Source organism: Monodon monoceros, unplaced genomic scaffold (assembly GCF_005190385.1).
Source record: "Monodon monoceros isolate NGI ecotype Baffin Bay Population unplaced genomic scaffold, NGI_Narwhal_1 Super_Scaffold_22, whole genome shotgun sequence".
NCBI classification, from domain to species: Eukaryota; Metazoa; Chordata; class Mammalia; order Artiodactyla; family Monodontidae; genus Monodon; species Monodon monoceros.
In genome coordinates, this window is record NW_021703779.1 from 9423772 (window position 1) to 9442801 (window position 19030).

At 43.2% G+C, this 19030-nt stretch overlaps 1 long non-coding RNA gene across 1 annotated transcript in view; it reads left to right on the forward strand.

The window, feature by feature from the left end:
• The window catches only part of LOC114905983, a 141882-nt gene that overhangs the window by 85762 nt on the left and 37090 nt on the right, over positions 1 to 19030 (forward strand). The window contains exon 3 of the long non-coding RNA XR_003796346.1: positions 16019 to 16144. This is a non-coding gene — a long non-coding RNA (uncharacterized LOC114905983). The remainder of the gene's footprint in view (positions 1 to 16018; positions 16145 to 19030) is intronic.

A 19030-nucleotide genomic window follows, 5' to 3' on the forward strand; every position in this document is an offset into this window, starting at 1 on the left:
CTATGAACATTGGGGTGCATGTATCTTTTCAAACCAAAAATTTTAGCTTAAAGATCTAGAATTCTGCATTTTATTTTTTTTTCTGATCAAACATTACATATATTTTTTAAGTTGGAATATAGTTGCTTTACAATGTTATGTTAGTTTCTGCTGTACAATGAAGTGAATCAGCTATATGTACACCTATATCCCCTCCCTCTTGGACCTCCCACACCCCATCCCACCCAGTTAGGTCATCACAGAGCACCGAGCTGAGCTCCCTGTGCTATACAGCAGGTGCCCACTAGCTATCTCTTTTACACATGGTAGTGTATATATGTCAATCCTAATCTCCCAATTCATCCCACCCTCCTGTTTCCCCCTGTGTCAACACATTCATTCTCTACATCTGCATCTCTATTCCTGCCCTGCCAATAGGTTCATCTCTACCATTTTTCTAGATTCCAAATATATGCATTAATATATGATAATTTTTTTCTTTCTTCACTCTGTATGACAGACTCTAGGTCCATCCACATGTCTACAAATGACCCAATTTCATTCTTTTTATGGCTGAGTAATATTCTATTGTGTATATGTACCGCATCTTCTTTAACCATTCAGCTGTCGATGGACATTTAGGTTGCTTCCATGACCTGGCTATTGTAAATAGTGCTACAGTGAATATTGGGGTGCATGTATCTTTTTGAATTATGGTTTTCTCTGGGTATATGCCCAGAAGTGGGATTGCTGGGTCATATGGTAGCTCTATTTTTAGGTTTTGAGGAACCTACATACTGTTTTCCATACTGGCTGCACCAACTTACATTCCCACCAGCAGTGTGGGAGGGATCCCTTCTCTCCACACCCTTCCCAGCATTTGTTGGTTGTAGATGTTCTGATGATGCCCGTTCTGACTGACATGAGGGGATACCTCACTGTAGTTTTGATTTGCACTTCTCTAATAATTAGTGATGTTGAGCGTCTTTTCATGTGCCTTTTCGCCATCTGTATGTCTTCTTTGGAGAAATGTCTATTTAGGTCTTCTGCTCATTTATGGATTGGGTTTGTTTTTGTTTTTTTAAATGTCGAGCTTCATGAGCTGTTTATATATTTTGGAGATTAATCCTTTGTCAGTTGCTTCATTTGCAAATATTTTCTCCCATTCTGAGGGTTGTCTTTACGTCTTGTTTATTTCCTTTGCTGTGCAAAAGCTTTTAAGTTAATTAGGCCGCATTTGTTTATTTTTATTTTCATTACTTCAGGAGGTGGATCAAAAAAGATCTTGCTGTGATTTATGTCATAGAGTGTTCTGCCTAAGTTTTCCTCTAACAGTTCGATAGTCTCTGGCCTTACATTTAGGTCCTTAATCCATTTTGAGTTTATTTTTGTGTATGGTCTTAGGGACTGTTCTAATTTCATTCTTTTACATGTGGCTGTCCAGTTTTCCCAGCACCACTTATTGAAGAGACTGTCTTTTCTCCATTGTATATTCTTGCCTTCTTTATCATAGATTAGGTGACCATATGTGCCTGGGTTTATCTCTGGGCTTTCTATCCTGTTCCGTTGATCCATATTTCTGTGTTTGTGCCAGTACCATACTGTCTTGATTACTGTAGCTTTGTAGTATAGTGTGAAGTCAGGGAGCCTGATTCCTCCAACTGTGTTTTTCTTTCTCAAGATTCTTTGGCTATTCAGGGTCTTTTGTGTTTCCATACAAATTGTAACATTTTTTGTTCTACTTCTGTGAACAGTGCCATTGATAAATTGATAGGAATTGCATTGAATCTGTAGATTGCTTTGGGTAGTATAGTCATTTTCACAATATTGATTCTTCCAATCCAAGAACATGGAATATCTCTCCATCTGTTTGTGTCATCTGTGAGTTCTTCCATCAGTGTTTTATAGTTTTCTGAGTACAGTTCTTTTGCCTGTGTAGGTAGGCTTACTCCTAGGTATTTTGTTCTTTTTGTTGCAATGGTAAATGGGATTGTTTGTTTAATTTCTCTTTCTGATCTTTAGAGTATAGGAATGCAAGAGATTTCTGTGCATTAATTTTGTATCCTGCAGCTTTACCAAATTCATCGATTACTTCTGGTAGTTTTCTGGTGGCACATTTAGGATTTTTTATGTATAGTATGTCATCTGCGAACAGTGACAATTTTCTTCTTTTCCAATTTGTATTCCTTTTATTTCTTTTTCTTCTCTGATTACTGTGGCTAGGACTTCCAAAACTATTTTGAATAATAGTGACAAGAGTGGACATCTTTGTCTTGTTCCTGATCTTAGAGGAAATGCTTTCAGCTTTTCTCTCTTAGGAAGATGTTAGCTGTGGGTTTGTCATACATGGGCTTTATTATGTTGAGGTAGTTCCTTCTGTGCCTACTTTCTGGAGCGTTTTAATCATAAATTGGTGTTGAATTTTGTCAAAAGCTTTTTCTGCATCTATTGAGATGATCATATGGTTTTTATTCCTTAATTTGTTAATATGGTGCATCACATTGATTGATTTGCATATATTGAAGAATCATTTGCATCCCTGGGATAAATCCCACTTGATCATGGTGTATGATCCTTTTAATGTTTTGTTAGATTCTGTTTGCTAGTAGTTTGTTGAGGATTTCTGCATCTATGTTCATCAGTGATATTGGTCTGTAATTTTCTTTTTTTGTAGTATTTCTGTCTGGTTTTGATCTCAGGGTGATGGTGGCCTCGTAGAATGAGTTTGTGAGTGTTCCTTCTTCTGCAGTTTTTTGGAAGAGTCTGAGAAGGATGGGTGTTAGGTCTTCTCGAAATGTTTGATAGAACTCACCTGTGAAGCCATCTGCTCCTGGACTTTTGCTTGTTGGAAGATTTTTAATGACAGTTTCAATTTCACTGCTTGTGATAGGTCTGGTTATATTTTCTATTTCTTCCTGGTTCAGTTTTGAAGGTTATACCTTTCTAATAATTTGTCCATTTTTATTGGCACAGAGCTGCTTGTAGTAGTCTCGTCTGATCCTGTGTATTTCTGTCGTGTCAGTTATAATGTCTCCTTTCTCATTTCTAATTTTATTGATTTGCATCTTCTCCCTTTTTTTTCTTGATGAGTCTGGCTAAAGGTTTTCGATTTTTATAATCTTCTTCAAGGAGCAATTTTATTGCTCTTTACTGTTATTTTCTTCATTTCTATTTCATTTATGGGTTTTTTGTTGTTCTTTCTCTAGTTGCTTTAGTGTAAGGTTAGATTGTTCATTTGAGATTTTTCTTGTTTCTTGAGGTGAGGTTGAGTTGCTATAAACTTCCCTCTTAGAACTGCTTTTGCTGCATCCCATAGGTTTTGGGTCATCATGTTTTCATTGTCATTTGTTTCTATGAATTTTTAAATTTCCTCTTTGATTTCTTCAGTGATTTATTGGTTATTTATTAGTGTATTGTTTAGTCTCCCTGTGTTTATGTTTTTTACAGTTTTCTTCTTGTAATTGACTTCTAATGTCATAGCACTGTGGTCAGAAAAGATGCTTGATATGATTTCAAATTTCTTAAATTTTCCACGGCTTGATTTGTGACCCAAGATGTGATCTGTCCTGGAGAATGTTCCATGTGCACTTGAGAAGAAATTGCATTCTGTGTCTTTCAGGTGGAATGTCCTATAAATATGAATTGAATCTATCTGGTCTATTGTGTCATTTAAAGCTTGTGTTTCCTTATTTATTTTCTGTTTGGATAATCTCTCCATTGGTGTAAGTGAGGTGTTAAAGTCCCCTACTACTATTATGTTACTGTCGATTTCCCCTTGTATGGATGTTAGCATTTGCCTTATGTATTGAAGTGCTCCTATGTGGGGTGCATAAATATTTATAATTGTCATATCTTCTCGGATTGATCCCTTGATCATTATGTAGTGTCCTTCCTTGCCTCTTGTAACAGTTTTTATTTTAACGTCTATTTTATCGGATAAAAGTATTGCTACTCCAGCTTTCTTTTGAGTTCCATTTGCATGGAATATCTTTTTCCATCCCCTCACTTTCAGTCTGTATGTGTCCCTAGGTCTGAAGTGGGTCTCTTATAGATAGCATATATCCATACGGGTCTTGTTTTTTTGTATCCATTCAGCCAGTCTAGGTCTTTTGGTTGGAGCATTTAACCCATTTACATTCAAGGTACTTAATTGATATATATGTTCCTATTACCATTTTCGTAATTGTTTTTGGCTTGTTTTTGTGGGTCTTCTCTTGTGTTTCCTGCCTAGAGAATTTCCTTTAGCATTTGTTGTAAAGCTGGTTTGGTGGTGCTGAATTCTCTTAGCTTTTGCTTGTCTGAAAAGCTTTGATTTCTCCATCGGATCTGAATGAGATCCTTGCTGGGTAGAGTAATATTGGTTGTAGGTTCTTCCCTTTCATCAGTTTAAATATGTCCTTCCATTCCCTCTGGCTTGCAGAGTTTCTGCTGAAAAATCAGCTGATAACCTTATGGGAGTTCCCTTGCACGGGTGGAGGAAGACTTGGCTTGTGGGGCGGGTGAGCTTGCTCAGATGGGCACCCCTCCCAGTGCCCGTGGAGGTGGGGACCAGTGGGTGGGGAAGGGGTGTGCAATGGTGGCCACTCCCCTTGTGTGCCACTCTACAATGGCCTTGCTTCTATGGTGGCTGAGGCTTCTTCTGCAAACCTTCCCATTTGTGGAGCTCCTTACTTCTGTCACTTCAGGCTGTCTTTTCACAGCCAGCAGCTGTCCCATCCCTGGTCTGTTCTCCAGCACCCAGCTCCCCTCCACACCTGGAGACACACAACTCAGTCTGGGTTGCACAGGGCTGCAGCAAGGACCGTGCGTGCAGTTCTTACTTTGTCCTGCCTTCCACAGACATTTGACGCATTCCCCTCTGATCCCCTAGAGTCCCTTTCTGCCCCAGCCGACTTCTCCACCATGACAGTGCTTTTCTGAACGTGGGAACCTCTCCCCACCTTCAGCTCCCTACCGGGGTGCTGGTCCCTTCCTTTTCCTCTTTTCTTTTTTTCTTTCTTTTATCCTACCCAGTTTTGTGGGGATTTTTCTTGTCCTTTAAGGTGTCTGAGGTCTTCTGCTAGTGTTCAGCAGGTGCTCTGTGAATACTGTTCCATTTGTAGATGAATTTTTGTATCCCTTGTATTCGCAGCATAACCCCTGGGGCTCAGCTTTGATTTTGCCCCCCTCCACCTTTGCGTGAGGTCCACCCTCAGGCATGTGTTCCCCACCCAGGTGAGGGGGGCAAAAGCAGGGCTGATTGGGGCACACTTTTAATTTAATTAACTCCGTCGAATCTGAATGAGATCCTTGCTGGGTAGAGTAATATTGGTTGTAGGTTTTTCCCTTCCATCACTTTAAATATGTCCTGCCACTCCCTCTGGCTTGCAGAGTTTCTGCTGAAAGATCAGCTGTTAACCTTATGGGGATTCCCTTGTATGTTATTTGTTGCTTTTCCCTTGTTGCTTTTAATATTTTTTCTTTGAATTTAATTTTTGTTAGTTTGATTAATATGTGTCTTGGTGTGTTTCTCCTAGGGTTTATACTGTATGGGACTCTCTGCACTTCCTGAACTTGACTGACTATTTCCTTTCCCATGTTAGGGAAGTTTTCCACTATAATCTCTTCAAATATTTTCTCAGACCCTTTCTTTTTCTCTTCTTCTTCTGGGACCCCTATAATTTGAATGTTGGTGTGTTTTGTGTTGTCCCAGAGGTCTCTGAGACTGTCCTCAATTCTTTTCATCCTTTTTTCTTTATTCTGCTCTGCAGTAGTTATTTCCACTATTTTATCTTCCAGGTCACTGATCCGTTCTTCTGCCTCAGTTATTCTGCTATTGATTCCTTCTAGTGTATTTTTCATTTCAGTTATTTTGTTGTTCACCACTGTTTGTTTGTTCTTTAGTTCTTCTCGGTCCTTGTTAAACATTTGTTGTATTTTCTCAATCCATGCCTCCATTCTCTTTCCGAGATTTTGCATCATCTTTACTATCATTACTCTGAATTCTTTTTCAGGTAGGTTGCCTATTTCTTCTTCATCTATTTGGTCTTGTAGGTTTTTACCTTGCTCTTTCATCTGTAACATATTTTTTTGTCATCTCACTTTTTTTTGATGTGTGGGGCTGTGTTCCTGTCTTACTGGTTGTTTGGCCTGAGGCCTCCAGCACTGGAGTTTGCAGGCAGTTGGATGGAGCCGGGTCTTGGTGCCGAGATGAGGACCTCCGGGAGACCTCACTTTGCTTAATATTCCCTGGGGTTTGAGGTTCTCTGTTAGTCCAGCAGTTTGTACATGGCACTCCCACCACAGGGGCTCAGGCCCAACCCCCAGCCTGGGAACCAAGATCCCGCAAGCCACATGGCGTGGCAAAAGAAAGAAAAAAAGGAACAAACGAAAAAGAGCAGAACAATAACAATAAGAAATAAAATAAAATTAGAAGCATAAAAAATATATTAGAAAAAGTAAAAATGAAAGTGAAACAACAACAACAAAGCAAAACAGAACCACAACAGCGGGGGGGGGGGGGGGGGGGGGTGGGGGGGAAAGGCCGGAGGAGGCCCTGAGGGAGAGGGGGCTTAGACCCAGGACACACATGGCCAGAGGGGGCTCCAGAGGGCAGAGGTTCAGGCCCGGGATCCCAGCTGGCTAGCCAGGGCCGAGCAGGCAGGGGAGATGGTGGCCTTGTTCCCCTCTGATCCTCCAATCCCCTGAAGGTCTCTCCCCATCCCCGCTGATCCCCTCGCTGTGAGTGGGCCTTTCTGAGGGTGGGAACCCCTCCCCTCTCCCAGCCATCCCTCAGGGACACCAGTCCCATCCCGCTTCCACCTTTCATACCCCCACTCCTTCCCCTCCACGTCCTTCCCAGTCATGCGGGGATTCCTCCCATCCCCTTAGGGGTCTGAGGTCCCCCAGCAGCGCCTAGCAGGTGCCCTGGTTACGAGGAGACGCAAACTCCGCGTCCTCCTGCTCTGCCATCTTCACCCCGCCCCCTACAATAGAATTCTGCATTTTAAATCACAAGAGGCATGCTTGGAAAATTATGACTAGGTCTTCCAGCTTTAATAAATGCTTGGACATTTTATGATTTTCACCCCTGGAGCCAAGCTAATCTGTTCCAGTTTTCTTAGAAATATTCCAATTTCTGATTTGCAAATGGAAAATCAGGCTAGCAACGCTTCCGCCTTTGGGTAAGAGAGATGGATGTCAGGATGTCAGAATTTCCTCCAACCGTCCTTTTTCTTTGACTGTGGTTTGGAACTTGGAAAATGTAGCCCAAGACAAATAGGGAAATGTGAGTAAGAGTTAGTCAATTTATAAATTTTCAAAGTATCAGCAAAGGTAAATGAAAGAATCCGTTTCCAGCATGGGAAGCAGGCAGATTTTATGAAAGATTGGATGTAACTAGAATTAGTTTTATGAGATCTTTTGTGGTTAGTCCCCAACCATATTTTTATAAGTCAGTATAAAAACCTCCACCTGTCATGAACTGTGTTTTCCTGTGATAATTCCAAATGTGCCTCCATTCAGCATATCTCAGCTGTGGGTTGACATATGTTACCCTGTCGTGGGATAGTGGAGGATCCAGCAGGAAGCCGTCGTCATGTTTTCTAGTTTCCGGTCATCCCATCCTGGGTCACTCGTTGCTCTCTGCTGTATCTACACCAACCCAATATTAATGCCTGTAAGAAACTTTTAGGTAGAATTAGAAAAAAAAATAAAAAGCACAAATACAGGAAAAAGACCAGCATAAACTAGGAGTGGGACAGGACTTGAATGCCACCAACTGCCACCCAAATGGAAAATTCCAAGGACCATCAACCCCCTTGATTTTCAAACGCATTCTGATTTATTCTGCTTTCTGAAGAGCGTGAGCAAGAATGAATCTTCTGGGCTTCCCTGGTGGCGCAGTGGTTGAGAGTCCGCCTGCCGATGCAGGGGACACGGGTTCGTGCCCCGGTCCGGGAAGATCCCACATGCCGCGGAGCGGCTGGGCCCGTGAGCCATGGCCGCTGAGCCTGCGCGTCCGGAGCCTGTGCTCCGCAACGGGAGAGGCCACAACAGTGAGAGGCCCGCGTACCGCAAAAAAAAAAAGAAAAGATGAGCGTAAAGAGGAACTGGGCGTACCCATTAAGATGGCCACTATTTTTTAAAAATAGAAAATGGCAAGTGTTGGCAAGGATGTAGGGAAACGGGGGTCCCTGTGCGCTGTTGGTGGGTATGTAAATGGCGCAGCTGCTGCAGGAAACAGTGTGGCAGCGCCTCAAAAATTAACAATAGAATTACCATAGGATCCAGCAATTCCAATTCTGGCTGTACACCTGAAAGAATTGAAAGTAGAGTCACGACGAGAGATCTGCACACCCATGTTCATAGCAGCAGAATTCACAGCAGCTAAAATGTGCACACAACCCAAGCGTCCATGGAGGGGTGAATGGATAAGTAAATTGTGGTCCATCCGTGCAAGGGAATATGATTCAGTCTTTAAAAAGGAAGGACATTCTGTCACAGGCCACAGCATGGGTGAACCTTGAGGACAGGATACTGAGTGAAATAAGCCAGACACAGAAGGACAAATACTGTTTGATTCCACTCCTGTGAGGTCCTTGGAGGAGTCAAATTCACAGTGACAGAAAGTAGGGGCTGGGGGAGGGGCATGAGGTTTGAGTGTTTAATGGTGACACACCTTCCGTTTTCCAAGAAGGATGAGTTCTGGAGATGGGTGATGGTGATGGTTGCAAAACCGTGTGACTGTACTTAATGCCACTGAACCATATGTTTTTAAATGGCTGAAATGACACTTTTTTTTCACCAATCCAGAGGTTTTTTTTTAAAATTTTATATTGGAGTAAAGTTGATTTACAGTGGTGTGTTAGTTTCAGGTGTACAGCAAAGTGAATCAGTTTTACTTATATATATCCATTCTTTTTCAGATTTCTTTCCCATATAAGTTATTACAGAATATTGAGAGAGTTCCCTTTGCTCTACAGTAGGTCCTTGTTATCTATTTCATATATAGTAGTGTGTATATGTCAGTCCCAAACTCCTAATTTATCCCTCCCCTGCCCCCTGATTTCCCTTTGGTAACCATAAGTTTGATTTCGAGTTCCGTGAATCTGTTTCTGCTTTCTAAATAAGTTCATTTGTATCATTTTTATTAGATTCCACATATAAGTGATATCATATGATCTTTGTCTCTGACTTACTTCTCTTAGTATTATCATCTCTGGGTCCATGCATGTTGCTGGAAGTGGCTTTATTTCTTTCTTTTTGATGGCTGAGTAATACTCCATGGCATGCATATACCACATCTTCTTTATCCATTCCTCTGTCCTTGGACACTTAGGTTGCTTCCATGTCTTGGATATTGTGAATAGTGCTGCTATGAACATAGGAGTGGATGCATCCTTTAGAATTATGGTTTTCTCTGGATATATGTGCAGGAGTGGGATTGCTGGATCATATGGTAGCCCTATTTTTAGTTTTTTAAGGAACCTCCATACTGTTCTCCATAGTGGCTGCACCAATTTACATCCACACCAACAGTGTAGGAGGGTCCCCTTTTCTCCACACCCTCTCCAGCTTGTATTGTTTGTAGAATTTTTGATGCCGGCTATTCTGACTGGTGTGAGATAATCAGGGAAGCCCAATAAAACCACACAAGTCTCTTTGGAATTTACTGGTTAGTCCGTGGAAGGTGGAAGCTCAATCTCTCCTAGAAGAGGTAGGCTTGAATTCACCCCATGCTCTATCTCAGCTTCTGTGAGGCTGCCCGAAGGCAGCAAGGCCACCTTACGCTCAGCCACATAGAGTTTGCAAAGCTGTGATGGGTAGATAAAGATGCCCATGCCTCAACTGGCCAGATGAATTGATTGTCACTTTTTCATCTCAGGAGCATTGAGGATAAAGGGCCTCATAATGCGAAGAGTGTGTTGTGGGGAAAGGGGCCAGACTGGGTAGATGATCAGGGCTCCAGAGGAAGAGGAAGAATTCTTGAGCCCAGATGGGGGGAGGGGGAGATGGAGTGGGTGTGCTTGTTTAAACTTAACACAAACTTGTGTTGTAAAGGGTATTTTGAGAACTCCTACTCCTGGGGGAAGAAAAAAAAGACTTACACGTGCCTTTTAAAGAGTAGAGAAATCCAATTTCATGAAAATGCGATTGCTTTGTGCACCCTTGCCTCTGCGTTGAGCTCATGGAACCCCTTTGTAGACCAGGGAGGGTGTCTCCGTGAGTAGATCTGGACGTGCCCCAGAAATCTGCTGAGGCACCTGTCAGATCTCAGGTGTGTTCACGGGGAGACACGCCGGGACCCCAGAGGCACAGGCTGGGTGGGAAGGAGCAGTGGTAAGCAGGATTCCCAGGTGGCCTCAAGACTCCTGTTCCCTAGTGCACACACCCTGTGTAGTCTCCTCCCCTGGAGTGTGGGCAGGACTTGTGAGCACGATAGGTGTCACTCCTGTGACAGTGTAGCTGTGGGTTAACTTGAGTTCATCAGAAGGAGATTATCCTGGGTGGGCCTGACCTAATCAGAGAAGCACTTTAAAAGTAGAGGAATTCTTTTTTTTTAATTGTTTGTTGTTGTTCTTATTTTCTTAATTGAAGTACAGTTGATTTACAACGTTGTATTAGTTTCAGGTGTACAGCAAAGCGATGCAGGTAAACATATATATGTATCTATTCTTTTTCAGATTCTTTTTCCCATGTGGGTTATTACAGAATATTAAGTGGAGTTGCCTGTGCTCTACAGTAGGTTCTTGTTGGTTATTTTATATACAGTAGTGTGTATCTGTTAATCCCAAACTCCTAATTTATCCCTCCCCCACCCATTCCCCTTTGGTAACCATAAGTTTGTTTTCCATGTCTCTGGGTTTATTTCTGTTTTGTACATAAGTTCATTTCTATCATTTTTTTTGTTAGGATTCCACATAGAAGCAATATGATATGGTATTTGTCTCGCTTACTTCACCTAGTCTGATCATCTCTAGGTCCATCCATGTTGCTGCCAGTGGCATTATTTCATTCTTTTTATGGCTGAGTAATATTCCATTGTATATATGTACCACATCTAAAAAGAAGGCGAATTCTGCCCACAAGAACGAAGTTGGAAGAGAAGCTCTACCTTCCAGTGAAAATACAGACCTTAACAACTAGTTAAAATATCAAGTATGATCTACTCCACTCAGGGGGATTTCAGCCCAATAGCCAGTAGGTGAAACATCTAATATGCTCATCATGTGGATCTCCCTGAATCATGCAGCACGTATGAGCGTGCGTAGTCGACATAACAAGATGGCATGTGAGTGCGGAAGGATAATTATTTCACCTGCACAGTGTAGTGTCTCGATCTCACAGGGCTGGAGAAAATGATTCAGGGTTAAGCCCCACTGAGATCATTAGTCTGTCTCGGGGCAGGAATATTTCACAGTAGAGGAATATTGGGGAAATTTTACAACACATTCTGTCCACAAAGCAAGCATCACTCTTTTGGGTAAGGGATGATGACCTCCCAGGTGGATCCTGGTAGTTGACTCTTTGACAGTCAAATATGACAATTCTTCAGACGCAGGTGGCTCCCAAGATGAACCCAGATGACAAATAGATACCTTCAACCAGTCTCCCATCTTCCCATCTGGTGGGGTCTCCTGGTGACAAATCATCTCCCTGTCTGATCACATCTGTGATTGGCCCTTGTCCCTTCCTGTTTTCTGGATATAAGAGAAACGTCAGGCACCAATGGTCACCAACACATCAGTGTGATTATTTTAATAGATTTAGACAAACTTAAGTGGGACGGATGGTCCCAATCCCATTTTCTGACCAAAAGATGCTCAGAAGACTTGAGTCATCAACTATAAATCTTCCATGACTAATATCATTAATGGTGGAAGAACCCTTCACAGAGAGAAATAGGGTCACTCACCAAAAGAAAGGCAGCTGCACTGCCTTTGGATAAGGCAAAACCAACAAAAGCCCACCACACCTCAATGTCTTAGCTCAAGATGCCATAACAAGATGCCAGAGGGTGGGTAGCTTAAACAAAAGGAATTTATTTTCTCACAGTTCTGGAAGCTAGATGTCCAAGATCATGGTGTGGGCAGATTCAGTTCCTGGCGAGGCTCTCTTCCTGGCTTACACATGGCATCCTTCTTGCTGTGTCCTCACATGGTGGAGAGAGAGATCTGGTCTCTTTCTCTTCTTATAAGGTCAGTAATCCCACCATGGGGGCTCCACCCTCAAGATCTCATCTACCTCTAATCACCTCCCAAACACCCACCTCCTAACACCATCCCGCTGGGGGGCAGGGCTTCAACAGAGGAATTTTGGGTGAGGGACACAATTTAGTCCATACAACTCATCCTTGTAAATAGCATCGTTCAGTTGCTCAAACCAAAAGGGAAGCTTGATTCTTCCTCCTTCCCCATATTTAATACATTTTTAGGCTTTGCTAATTCTATCCATGACAGACATGTCCAATTATCCCCATCATGGCAGCCACCAGCCCAGACCCAGACACATCATGAACCTGGACCACAGCCTTAGTCCCCTAAGCATCCTACCTTTTGTCACCATTCTCCAACTCATACTCCAGGCAGCTGCGTCTCCAGCTGCACAGCCTCACCTCCAACTGCACAGCCTCACCTCCATGACACAGACTCTAAACTCTCCATCTCCCCACCGGATCCTACAAGACCTGGCGTGATCTTCTGGGGCCTCGTCTCTCCATCTCAGCCCACTCTCTCACCTGCCCTACTCATTTCAGGTGCACCAAGCTTCTTTCTGTTCTTTAACCCACTGGTCCTTAATGGCCTCCTATGCTCCTTTCCTGGGTGTTCATTCTTTCTTGGGCTTCAAGATGAATGTCACCCCCTCAGAGAGACTTGCTTTGATTTTTCCATTCACAGGGACCTCTCCCACCATCTGTTTACTTCCTCAAGACACATATCAGATTCTTTATTTTTTAATTTTTTAAATTTTATTTTATTTATTTATTTAGGTTGCATTGGGTCTTTGTTGCTGTGCATGGGCTTTCTCTAGTTGTGTCGAGAGGGGGCTACTCTTCGTTTCTTCGTTGCGGTGCATGGGCTTCTCATTGCGGTGGCTTCTCTTGTTGCGGAGCACAGGCTCTAGGCATGCAGGCTTCAGTAGTTGTGGCACGTGGGCTCAGTAGTTGTAGCTCGCGGGCTCTAGAGCAGAGGCTCAGTAGTTGTGGCACACGGGCTTAGTTTCTCCGTGGCGTATGGGATCTTCTTGGACCAGGGCTCGAACCCGTGTCCCCTGCATTGGCAGGTGGATTCTTAACCACGGCGCCACTGGGGTAGTCCCCATATCAGATTCTTTAGTTCTTCATTTCTTTTTTCTGGTCACCGTGTATCCCTCCTAGTACAATGGATGTTCCCTGGGAGCAGGGAGAGTTTCCAATGGGAGGCTGTCCACACCTCCCAGGACCTACCTCACAAAGAAGCGAAATGTGTTATAGGTGGATGAGAGAGGGGATGACCGTTCTCACCTGCCTCCCATCCCTACAAGCAGAATCTCCTCCTCCCAGGATGTCTTGCACCTTCTCCTCCCCTGAGGAGCTCTCCATCCCTCAAGGCTGACCCACAGAGCAGAATCTTATCAAGACTGACTTACTCCTACATGTCCAAACTCCAATTAAAATGACTAATAGGGGTTCAGAGAGGGAGAAATCAATGTCATGTCTAAAAAAAACAGGAGCTGGGGCTTCCCTGGTGGCACAGTGGTTGAGAGTCCGCCTGCCGACGCAGGGGACACGGGTTCGTGCCCTGGTCCGGGAGGATCCCACATGCCACGGAGTGGCTGGGCCCGTGAGCCATGGCTGCTGGGCCTGCGCATCCGGAGCCTGTGCTCCGCAACGGGAGAGACCGCAAAGGTAAGAGGCCCGTGTACCACAAAAAAAAAAAAAACAAAAAAAAAAAACAGGAGCTGGTGGCACTCCTATACCAGAATCACAGGAGTTTAGCTGGACATATTGCTATGTATAAAACCAACTAAAATACAAACCAGAGTAATTGAAAAAGAAGGAAAAAGTGGGGGAGGGATAAATTAGTAGTTTGAGATTAGCTACACACTACTATATATAAAATAAACAAGGGCCTACTGTATAGCACAGGGAATTATATTCAATGTCTTGTAATAACCTATAGGGGAAAAGATTCTGAAAAAGAATAAATATGTATGTATAACTGAATCACTTTGCTGTACACCTGAAACCCAACATTGTAAATCAACTATACTTCAATAAAAAAAAGAAAAGATTTTTAGTAAAGAAAATGAGATTCAGGGCTTCCCTGGTGGCGCAGTGGTTGAGGGTCCGCCTGCCGATGCAGGGGACGTGGGTTCGTGCCCCGGTCCGGGAAGATCCCACATGCCGCCGAGCGGCTGGGCCCGTGAGCCATGGCCACTGAGCCTGCACGTCCGGAGCCTGTGCTCCGCAGCGGGAGAGGCCGCAGCAGTGAGAGGCCCGCGTTCTGGAAAAAAAAAAAAAAAAGAGATTCAAAAGATTTATGAGATTCAGAGGAAACTGGAGTATTTGATCCTAAGAAATAAACTGAGGTAAAATGGTCTGCATGCAACAGAAAAACATGATTGCTGAGTTTAAAGCACTGATGCAGGCACTTTGCACTGTGAGAAATTAAATTTGGGTGAAGTAGAAAACTGACGAGGAAAAAAATCTTCCCAGCATGCAGAGGAAAGTTTAAAATGCTTCAGGGGAAAAAAGATAAAATAAAAAGATCAATTTTGAGACATTAAGAAGAATCGCCAAAGCCAATCTGTGAAAAAGGATTTCCTACAAAGGAATATGGGATAGACGGACCAGAAGCACTAATTATAGAAAGGATAGAAGGTAAATGTTTTAAGCCAAAGAAATAGAAAAATGACTACATACTGACTTCTCAGTGAAAATTTGAAAGAAAACCAATTCTAGACATGTTCTGGTAGCATTGTCAAACAGGATAAAGAATACTCTACAAGTGCTCATGGAAAGATAAAAATAACAGAAGAGCCAGTACTGGTTTGGCTTCATTTCATCTCAGCCACAAGAAATGACACAATGTTATTGGACCTCCAAGCACTGATGAGGGGAAAAATGTCATTATTAAAAATTCCAGGGCTTCCCTGGTGGCGCAGTGGTTGAGAGTCCGCCTGCCGATGCGGGGGACGCGGTTCGTGCCCCGGTCCGGGAAGATCCCACATGCCGCGGAGCGGCTGGGCCCGTGAGCCATGGCCACTGAGCCTGCGTCCGGAGCCTGTGCTCCGCAACGGGAGAGGCCACAACGGTGAGAGGCCCACGTACCGCAAAAAAAAAAAAAAAAAAAAAAAATTCCACAGTGAAACCATTATAGAATTATCTATTGCTCCCAAAGTAGTGTTAATTGTCAATACTGTTAATACAATTAACTATATTCTACTCGGTAACCGTGCAGTGCTGCAGACTCAGGTGGTGGAGGGGAAACCACTTTCTAAGTAAATGAATGAATCCTGCAGCCGAATAGATTTATCCCCTAAATCGAACATTTTTTGTGTTAGGCGAATTATTTGCCTCCAGAGCAGTTAGAAAGTGTAAGAGGGGGTGGCTCTTGACCCACACTCTTCAAAAAGACATCAAACACCAGAAAGCAAGACAGATGATGGTTTTCAAAAGTTTTTCAAAAATCAGGTCACAGCCAAGTCATCCTTGTCTTCAAATCTATCAAGCCGTGGAACAGGGATAAAACATCTTTAATAGGATTTTCTGACGATGACTAAATAATTTGCATAGTCTCCTCTGAGGGACAGAATCAACATGAGCTGATTGTCATGTGTTTGATCCTTTCTTCTGTAGATTAGTGCTCCTTAAAGAGGGGGACAAGTCTTCCCACATGAAAATTTGGAATTGAAAACCTTTCTGAGAATTAAAGTACTGGCTAAAATCCTCCACTGGTATGTGCTACAAAGAAAAAGTTGCCATTGTATGGGAAGGAGATCTATCTAAGACGGGATATTTTAAGAACCAGGCATCCATGAATCTGCTGAAATGTTTTTTTCCTTTTCATCATTTCAGAAACTCAGGAGAGTCGCTCGACTCTATGGAAGACCCTATTGAATACGCAGAAAATGGAAGTGGGATGGTCCAAATCCACAGAGACGAACTCCCGTGCCATGTGTAGAATCGTTGACTCAGTCCCTGGTGAGTGCCCTTGTGCGTGTCAGTAAACGGTGTGTGTATCCATGGGCTGCTTAGTAGAAAATATGAGGCTTAACACTGACCTTGACCTACAGGCGTTGAGGGGATGAGGTAGGTAATCCCCTGCCATATTCATCATGGTGACCGTCCCCTGCAGTGGGTCTTCCGAGACAGAGATTCAACTTAGAATTTCCCTGTGACATACTTTCTCGGGTCCAACTGGGACTCAGAACCAGGAGGGGAGGGTACCATACGGCAGGGCCACCTGAGGCCCATTTGGGTCTGAGTCATAGCTGGGTCAAGAGCAATTCAGCCAGTCCGTGGAGTCTTTGCTGCACATGAATTATATGTGAGAGTCAGGCACAAAATGAGAACAGAACACAGTCAAATACTCGACCACGATATCTAGGATTTAAGCCCTGCTCAGGGCACAGGGCATGTCTTAACTTGCTGCATCTTCACTATGGCCCTTGAAGGAAGACAGCCTTCTGGCCGATGTTTATAAATGAGAAAACTGAGGCACAACGCTTGAGTCAGCGTCAAGGTCACACAGTTTGTAAACGTGGAAGAGTCTGGATGCTAATTCAGACAGTATCAGGCGCAGGAAAAGGAAATGACTTGTATCTAAGTGTTGGGGCCAATGGTTAATTTCCAAACGTGGTCACCATCTATTGGAAAACCCCTAAGGTCTAGAATTTGAGAGATGGAGGGCAGAAATTCCTTCTAGGGAAGAAATACCCAGAACCCCTGGTGGAGAGTCATCTGGGTTCTGCTGGGAAGTGCCCAGGGAAGGGGTCACAGAAGGCTGTGTAGCAGCCGAGGTTCTCACCTCCCTGGTATCTGACTTGAGGGTCTTCCACCGAGAAGCAGTAGGAGCTCCTCTTAATGGCAGAAGCTATGTTAGTAGTCGTTGTGTTGACAAAAATTGTCTCCTCAACCAGACTCTACCAGGCTCCCCTAAATTCTTCAGTGAGGTCTGATTTCTGGACTTCTGTGTACATTTCTGCATTGTCCAATTTTAGCAAGAGCCATGCTTAGTCGGTTTAACCAGAACCCACCCCCTTCATATCTGGTCATCTCCATGTCTGGTCAGGTGCCTCATCCTGCACGCCCCACCCCCCAGGTGACGTCTGGTCACCTTTCCCTGCCTTCAGCAGGAATCCTGTGGGGTCAGTTTACCCAGAATCCCCTCACCCCTAATTTTCCTGTTAGTAGTTTTCCATCCACTGACCCTCATCTGCTCCGTGGCTGTAAACCCCCACTTGCCCGTGCTGCCTTTGCAGTTGAGTCTGGCTCTATACTGAGCTCTCTTTGCTCTATTGCAGGAGTCCTGAATCAAGTCTGTTTTTACCATTTTTTCTGTCCTGCTCTGGTTTTTCTTTAACAGTAATAGTAATAATAGCAGTAGTAGTTGTTGTTGTAGCAATGATTGGAGTAGGAGTAGCAGTCATAGTAGCAGTAGTAACAATAGTGGCAATAGTTGTTGCATTAATAGTAACAAAACTTGTAGTAGTTGTTATCCTAGCAGTAGTAACAAGAGTGGCAGTAGTTGTAGTAGCAAATTGTAGTAGCAGTAGTAACAATAGGGGCAGTAATTGTTGTAGGAGCAATCATTGTAGTCATTGTGGTAGCAATGCTAGTTATAGCAGTATTGATAGTTGTTACAGAAGTTGTAGTTGCGATACTTGTAAAAATAGTTGTAGTCGTATTTGAAGTAGTACCTATAGTTGTAGGAAGAGGAGGAGAAACAATTACAGAAGCAGTTTAGCAGTAGTAATAGCACTCGGTCTAGTCGTAATCATTGTCCTAGAACTAGATGTTGTAGTAATTGTAGTTGTAGCCGCAGTAACGATTGTAATAGTAGGAACACTGGTACTGGTAATTGTTATAATTGTAGTAGTAAATGTAATAGTTGTAGTAGTAATTGTAGTACCACTGATTGTTGCAATCATTGTCATTGTCGCACCAGTAATAATTAAAGTAGTGTTTGTAACAGCAGTAGTACTGTGATTGTTAGAATTGTAGTCACAGACATAACAGCTGTAGTGACGGTTGTAGTAGCACTAAGTGCAATCACTGTCGTTGGAGCAGTGGTAATAATCGTGGCAGTGGTTGTAATAATAGTAGTTTTTGTAGCACGAGCAACTGTTGTAGTTGTGGTCGTAATAGGAGTTGTGATACTAATAGTTGTAGCAGTCACTGTAGCTGTAGCAATAGCTGTAGTAGTTGTGATAGTAACAGTAGCAGCTGTAGTAGTCCTAGTAGTACCATTTGCTGTCACAGCAGTAGCTGTAGCCATAGCGATAATGTACCAGTAGTCGTCGTCAGAATTGCTGTGCTTGTAATAACAGTAGCAGTTGTAGTAGCGCCAATTGCTGTAGTCACTGTTGCAGTAGTCACGATTGTAGCGGCAGTGGTAGTAGCAGTTGTAGTAGTAGTAAGTGTTCCGGTTGTGACAGTAACCCGAAGAGTTGTAGTAGACGTTATACCAGTACTAATTGCTGTAATAGTTACAGCACTGGTAATAATTTGTAATCATAGTAGTTGTAGTAATTGTTGTAACTGTGGCAGTAAATGTAACAGTTGTAGTGGCGGTTGTAGGAGGGGTACCTTTTATAGCAGGAGCAACTGTTGTAGTTGTACTAAGAAGAGCTGTGACGGCAAGAGCTGTAGCAGTACTGACTGTAACAGCAGTGGGTGTAGCAGTAGCAAAAATGATAGCAGCTGTGATAGTAGCAGCTACAGTGGTGGCAGTCATCGTTGTAGTCACTGGAATTGCTGCACTTGTAAGAACAACAGTCGTAGCAGTTGTGCAGATTGCTGTAGTCATTGTAGTGGTAGAAGCGTTTGTAGCAGTAAATAGTACGGTTGTAGTAGTAAACCTCATGG